At 47.7% G+C, this 7,380-nt stretch overlaps 1 long non-coding RNA gene across 1 annotated transcript; it reads left to right on the top strand.

Annotated features, from left to right (window-relative positions):
* Window positions 1-207: 207 nt before the first annotated feature.
* Window positions 208-884, top strand: LOC123039902 (uncharacterized). Its single transcript, XR_006418010.1, has 2 exons — window positions 208-361; window positions 770-884. It is a non-coding gene; the product is annotated as an uncharacterized lncRNA (long non-coding RNA).
* The last annotated feature ends 6,496 nt before the right edge of the window (window positions 885-7,380 follow it).

The raw sequence follows: 7,380 nt of genomic DNA on the forward strand, positions 1-7,380 counted from the left end.
CGAAGCAGTGAAGTTCGGCCTGTCTCCACCTTCAAAAGTCAAGCAAAGCTGCCAATTAAAAGGACAAGTAGAGCGTGTCTGTGTCCATGCCAGCTGCCAGCAACAACCATCCAATAATCTAAAGGCCAAGTTGTGGGTGCATTCAACAGGGTGACAAATCCTATATATATAGAGAGAGAGACGAAGCAGCAGGGTGACAATACAAAGAGAAAGTGAGGGGGTGTGTGCAACAGCCTTCATTTTACCATGGCTTCGAGGTGCCACATGAAAATGTTTCTTCTGCTCCTTATACTGGAGATCGTTCTGCTCATTACCATGCCTTCTGGAGGCCTGGCGGGTCCGAGTGCGACACAGAGAAGCAGTAAGTACTCTGGCCTTTCATTCTTGCAGATCCGACCACTGATTTAGTACAAAATACCTCGTACTCCCTCTGTAAATCATAGGTAACAAAAAATTAAAAAGGGTTCGACAATTGATATATCAAGAAAATGAATAGAAGTTCAAGTTACTGTTACATGTTCGCTTTCTCATGCACTATTCAAATGTTAGTAATATTGATTGGAGGATTAAACGACCGGAAAGCTCGTGGCTCCAAACGAAGATGATTCTCGACAAAATTATCCCCCACTTTTGGTAAACCCACAAAACAATATGTAAAATATATGGCTAGTCAGACGAAAAATTGGCAAAGTGAAATAATTAAAGACTAATTATAGCTTCCCTCTGTCTTGTGTTTCCAGAATTTACATCTCATAATTTGTTCTTGCAGATAGTGACAACCCCAACTGCCCCCCTTGCTACAGACCTCCTTGTCGTCATTGTTGAAAGTATACGGGGTTTTGCCCCATTTAATTTTCATTCCTCAAAAGTCACATATAGAGTGAGGAAGAAATGAGACCAACATATAAGGGACTCTCTCTCACACACACTCCTCATTAGAGCATGATAGTAGTGGCGTGCCTTCTCCGCGGCCACACCGCACCGCTCGCCTACATCTTCGATTCCTGGCGACTTATTCAAACCTGTAATAAGAATGCTCCTTGGTGCGATAGCAAGAATGTTAGCCATCTAGGAGCATGTGCTTCATCGTTTTCCAATTTGCATCCTTAATGTCGTTTTTATGTTTTTGTGATGTATAAAGACTACATGCCTGGCAATTTGATACATCATTTCGTTGTGCATGAAACGTTGCCCTGCAGCAAACGATGATCTCACATGTGTGACCAGGCTCCTTGTATAAATGGGAAATTTAAAAGAGGCTCCAATTACCACACGGTCAGTGTGGTAATCAATCCTAAACCAATGATATCAACATTGAAAGAGGCTCAGATTCACTAAATTCTCGAAGCAGGCTTCTTTGCACACACCAAGGTACACAGTCAAATGATACAAGGTAGTGAGGAAGCCCTCTTACAAAGTAGATCCTGAGATAAATGCACAACATAGACATACGCGGCTACGTCGCTGAAAGATAACATTGGAAGGCTTGAACATAACACGACGACATGACCTGGGACACCAAACCTCCAAACGCCCTCAGGAGGAACAACAACGCAAAGCGTCACCACAACCGAGTCTGAAATGAACAAGGGTCTTCTCCTAGAAGATAGCATGGAGAGGAGAATCACAATCACGTCCTCAATAGGAAATAGGAAAGCGGCACCCGTAGGCATTGCCGCCTTCGGCGCCAAAGCATGAACCTTTCGCTCGATAGCTCAACTGTATCACCAAGAAGCACCTAGTAACACCACGACAAGTAGAAGCCCTCTAGATCCACATCTGGGCGTCGCAGCTACCAATGATAGAGAGCGAGTTCGAGCCACCTGTTGCCACACCCCTCGCCACCTAGATGACCAGGAGGCATAACCACTGCCATGGAGCTCACCGGAGAGACAACCATGTCGATTGTCATAAGAGGCAACCGCCCCGGCATTCATGTCCCGAGACACCGCATCAGTCCACATTGTAACGTACCCACTATGGCAGGAAGAGCATAAGGTATCTCCTTCCACTTCTAGACCGGCATCATCCATCAGGTCTTGGTCAACGCCTCCACGAAAGCAAGCATCCACCTCCTTCCCCAGCTAGTTCTGGTATTGGGGGGGGGGGGGACCCAGTGCCTACCGAACACTGTCGTCGAGCAAGCCTATGCTAGCTCGCACGCGTCCACGCTTGTGGCCATCAACGTTGATGTGACCGATGGCATACTAACGTCACGAGATCCCAGCTCGGACTAATGCCCAAACTGAGCAGTATGCAAGGAGATCTACAAGGCTAAGGCTTGCATGTGCATGGACCAAGTCGGCCCTCTATACCCGGACGCCGCCGACCGTCGTTCACCACAAAGGACCAGATTACGCCACCCACCGAAGCTATCCATACCAGGGCATGGACAAATGCTGTTGACGTGGCTCGCACCACTGCTAAACCAAGCAGTCACACAACCCCATCACCGCCATGGGTGCCCCAAGCAGTGTCGCCCCGTTGGATCCATTATGGGTCCGTGTCAATGCCACACGCCAGCCCGTCTCGGCAGGTGGCACCGGATGGCAGATGTGGGTGGAACCTAGATCGTCGCCGCACCAACGCCTGCACCCCTATGACAAACAATGCGTCGTTATCATGAATCAAGCCTGTAGCGCAACCCGTCAGGACGAGTCCACCACCACTGCTCACTGGCCCTGATGCTACTTGTAGAATCGGGCATGCAGCTGCTAATGATACATTTCATGGGGGGTGGCCCGTCGACCGGGAAGGCCCACACTGGGCCAGCCTCAAGGCCCGGATGCTTGACATCGACCTAATCACAATGATGGGTCCAAGGGCCTACCTTGAAGATAGAGCATGATCATGTTGTACAAGCCAAGATGCCCTCGCGGGAAGGTTGGTTAAGAACCCTGTAAACGCTAGCTCTCACCCCCTTTATAAGGCCATGCTAGGGGTAGTTTCAGGCATCTGTTCCATTATACATATACCTCGTTAGTATTCATCATCCTCCACTAGTAACGCCCACGCACGAGGTGCTCCCACATCAATCTAAAACAAAGCAGGAGTGAGGTAATACCTCAACCATGAGGGACCGAACCTAGTTAAAACCCCGTGTGAACTCTCTTCTGGTGTTTCCGGCTATGCTCGCCACCCTACTGACGGCACTGACAGTTTTCTACACCATGAGTTGGCACTCCAATCACGGGTTGCTTCAAACGCATACTGGGCCCAGATTGGATATCTAGTCATGCCCGACGACTTCCTGCCAGGCTAAAATTTCGCCTTCGACTCCTTTAAGTTCGTCACCGATGGGAGTAGGCTACTGTATAATGGCACACTCCCCTCTCCCATCAACACCATGCACTTAGGAAGTGCCGTGTTCGTCTTCAACCAACATGGGGACACTCTGTGCATCTATGTCCCTGCATCGCCCTTGACACGGGAGGCAGCGCCGACCCTAGACAACTTTGAAGCTGCTAGATCTTTGTTAACCCACCACCCTTCCCGACCACAAGGAGTGAACATGATCTTCCACGCTACCAATACATGGCGAGCTAGGAAGCTCGCACGACGTGCAGTTTATGCAACTACACCGGATCACGTGGAATACCTAGAGTGGCTAGACTCCACCATCGCCTTCAGACATGCCAATCACTGGACTACATCCCACATCTAGGGAAATCTGCCCTGGTGTTCGACACGATCGTTGGCGACTTCTGCCTTCTGCAAGCCCTTGTGGACGGTGGCAGCAGGGTCAACATCATCTTCCCGAACACCATGTCAAATATGTGAATCTCCAAGTCACTCCTAAGCCCCACGCCCACCAGCTTCCACAAGTTTGTTTCAGGCATGAAGGTGCAACCCCTCGAACAAATCTACCTAGAAGTGATCTTGGGAGACAAGGAAAACTTCCGCTTAGAGACAATGTTCATTGAGGTTACGTCATTTCACACGGGCTACATCGCTATCCTGAGTAGGCCCTCTTATGTCAAGTTCCTGTTGCTACCCTCAGATGCGTGAAGATACCAGGACCAAATGGCCTCATTTCCACACAAGGTAGTGCCGAGAGGGCCCGTGAAGTGGAGGTCACCAATCTAGAGCTTGCAGAGGCCGCACTGGCCTCCATGGAACTCGAGGAGATCAAGAGATCCTTCGACCAATCCATCACAACACTGTCCCGCAATACCAACTCTGGACCGGCTTTCTAGCCGGTCAAAGATAAAACGAAATTCCAAGTGCAGACAGAAGACCCGACAAAGACGATGATCATTGGAGGAGACCTCTGCCGAGAAGAGGAGGTCATCCTCCTACAATGCCTTATGAAAAATTTGGACATATTCACTTGGAAGCCCGCTAACATGCCCGAGGTTCCTACACTCATTGCTGATCACAGCCTAGGCATCCAATTGGTCGCAATTCGGGTCAGGCAATCCCTTGGACACTTCGCCACAAAAAAGCGTCGAGCAATTGGAAAAGAAATCACTCAACTTCTCATTGCAAGGTTCATTAGGGCGGTCGCTAGCTCACCCCGAGTGGCTGGCGATGAAGGAAATATGCCCTAGAGGCAATAATAAAGTTATTATTTATTTCCTTATTTCATGATAAATGTTTATTATTCATGCTAGAATTGTATTAACCGGAAACATAATACATGTGTGAATACATAGACAAACATAGTGTCACTAGTATGCCTCTACTTGACTAGCTCGTTGAATCAAAGATGGTTAAGTTTCCTAGCCATAGACATGAGTTGTCATTTGATTAACGGGATCACATCATTAGGAGAATGATGTGATTGACTTGACCCATTCCGTTAGCCTAGCACTTGATCGTTTAGTATGTTGCTATTGCTTTCTTCATGACTTATACATGTTCCTGTAACTATGAGATTATGCAACTCCCCTTTACCGGAGGAACACTTTGGGTGCTATCAAACGTCACAACGTAACTGGGTCATTATAAAGGAGTACTACAGGTGTCTCCAAAGGTATATGTTGGGTTGGCGTATTTCGAGATTAGGTTTTGTCACTCTGATTGTCGGAGAGGTATCTCTGGGCCCTCTCGGTAATGCATATCACTATAAGCCTTGCAAGCATTACAACTAATGAGTTAGTTGTGAGATGATGTATTACGGAACTAGTAAAGAGACTTGCCGGTAACGAGATTGAACTAGGTATTGAGATACCGACGATCGAATCTCGGGCAAGTAACATACCGATGACAAAGGGAACAACGTATGTTGTTATGCGGTTTGGCCGATAAAGATCTTCATAGAATATGTGGGAGCCAATATGGGCATCCAGGTCCCGCTATTGGTTATTGACCGGAAACGTGTCTCGGTCATGTCTACATAGTTCTTGAACCCGTAGGGTCCGCACGCTTAACGTTTCATTGACGATATAGTATTATATGAGTTATGTATGTTGGTAACCGAATATTGTTCGGAGTCACGGATGAGATCATGGACATGACGAGGAACTCCGGAATGGTCCGGAGATAAAGTTTGATATATGGGATAATAGTGTTTGATCTCTGGAAGGGTTCCGGAATTCACCGGAAGGGGTTCCGGATGTTTCCCGAAATGTTTGGGTACGAGAACACGTTATTTGGGCCAAAGGGGAAAGCCCACAAGGTTTTTGGAAAGCGCAAAAGGAAGTTTTGCGGAGTCCAGGGGCCAGACGCCAGGGTCCCTGGCGTCTGGGTCCAGACGCCGGGAACCCTGGCGTCTGGCCCTGGAGTCCGAGAAGGACTCTTGCCTTTCGGGTGAAACCGACTTTGTGGAGGCTTTTACTCCAAGTTTCGACCCCAAGGCTCAACATATAAATAGAGGGGCAGGGCTAGCACCAAAGACAGATCAAGAAACATCAAGCCGTGTGCCGGCAACCCCGTCCCCTCTAGTTTATCCTCCGTCATAGTTTCCGTAGTGCTTAGGCGAAGCCCTGCGGAGATTGTACTTCACCAACACCGTCACCACGCCGTCGTGCTGCCGGAACTCATCTACTACTTCGCCCGTCTTGCTGGATCGAGAAGGCGAGGACATCATCGAGCTGAACGTGTGCAGAACTCAGAGGTGTCGTGCGATCGGTACTTGGATCGGTCGGATCGTGAATACGTACGACTACATCAACCGCATTGATAAACGCTTCCGCTTAGCGATCTTCAAGGGTATGAAGATACACTCCCCCTCTCGTTGCTATACATCACCATGATCTTGCGTGTGCGTAGGATTTTTTTTGAAATTACTACGTTCCCAACAGGCGAACCCCATCATAGTCCAGAAAAAGAACATCTCATTGTGCATGTGTGTCGACTACACTGACATCAACATGGTTTCCTGAAAGATCCATTCCCGCTGCCCCACATCGACTCCACCACGGGCTGCAAATGGTTCTGTTTCTTGGACGCCTACTTTGATTACCATTAGATCCGGATGAAGGAGTCCCAGTTGGAGAAAACATCTTTCATCACACCTTTGAGGCCATCTTTTTACATCACAATGCATTTGGGCTGAGGAACATAGGCGCCACATTGATACAAGAATGCGTCCACGACCAGATCAGCATCAACATTGAAGCTTACATCGACGACATCGTCATCAAAACAACGAGCAAAGCTAACCTGCTCTCCGACCTTGAACAAACATTCTCCAATCTATGTTGGTTCAACATTAAGTTAAATCTACAAATGTGTGTTGTTTTTTGGGTTCCTTCAGGACGAACTCCTCAGCTTCATCGTCTCCCGACAAGACATCAAAGCTAACTCAAAAAAGATAAAAGCCATCCATGTTAGGATGTCCTCTGCCCATGCGCCAGTACCATTGACTGTTGAAACCTGACACTCTATTTATTACTGACGGACACCAGCGGTGAAAAGTCTCTGCCAGGCCCACATGAAAGCTGCCACATCAACATCTGCTACCTATTTGTCAGAATCATTGACAATCAAAGTGACAAACCGATTACTATTGACATATTACGGTCACCAAAAATGATCTTTGGTGACAAATGGGCTGATCAAAGGTGGCAATCTTGGTCGTCACCGAAAATGGACATCTGTGACAAAATTGTGTCTGTCACTTAAGATACGATCTTAGATTAGAGAAAAAACTGGATCCATCAAGTTTTTTTTTTCTGACAGTGCTTCGGTGATGAATGGGGTGATGACCAAAATCATCACAAGCATATTTTCGGTAAACAAAATTGGTTTTACGTGACCTAAGTGGACCGTAGCTAAAAGTCCTCTAATTTGTAGTGAGGGGCTCGCTCACGCGTGGCTTAGATGGATCGCAATCTTGCTTTCCACAGCAAGCTCGAAAGTGGTGGTTAGTGGTGTTCTTGGTAGAATGATCTCTAATGCATGAAGATTTGAGGCAAGGGGGCGCAATCTCCCCCT

Source organism: Triticum aestivum, chromosome 2B (genome assembly GCF_018294505.1).
Source record: "Triticum aestivum cultivar Chinese Spring chromosome 2B, IWGSC CS RefSeq v2.1, whole genome shotgun sequence".
Classification (NCBI taxonomy): domain Eukaryota; kingdom Viridiplantae; phylum Streptophyta; class Magnoliopsida; order Poales; family Poaceae; genus Triticum; species Triticum aestivum.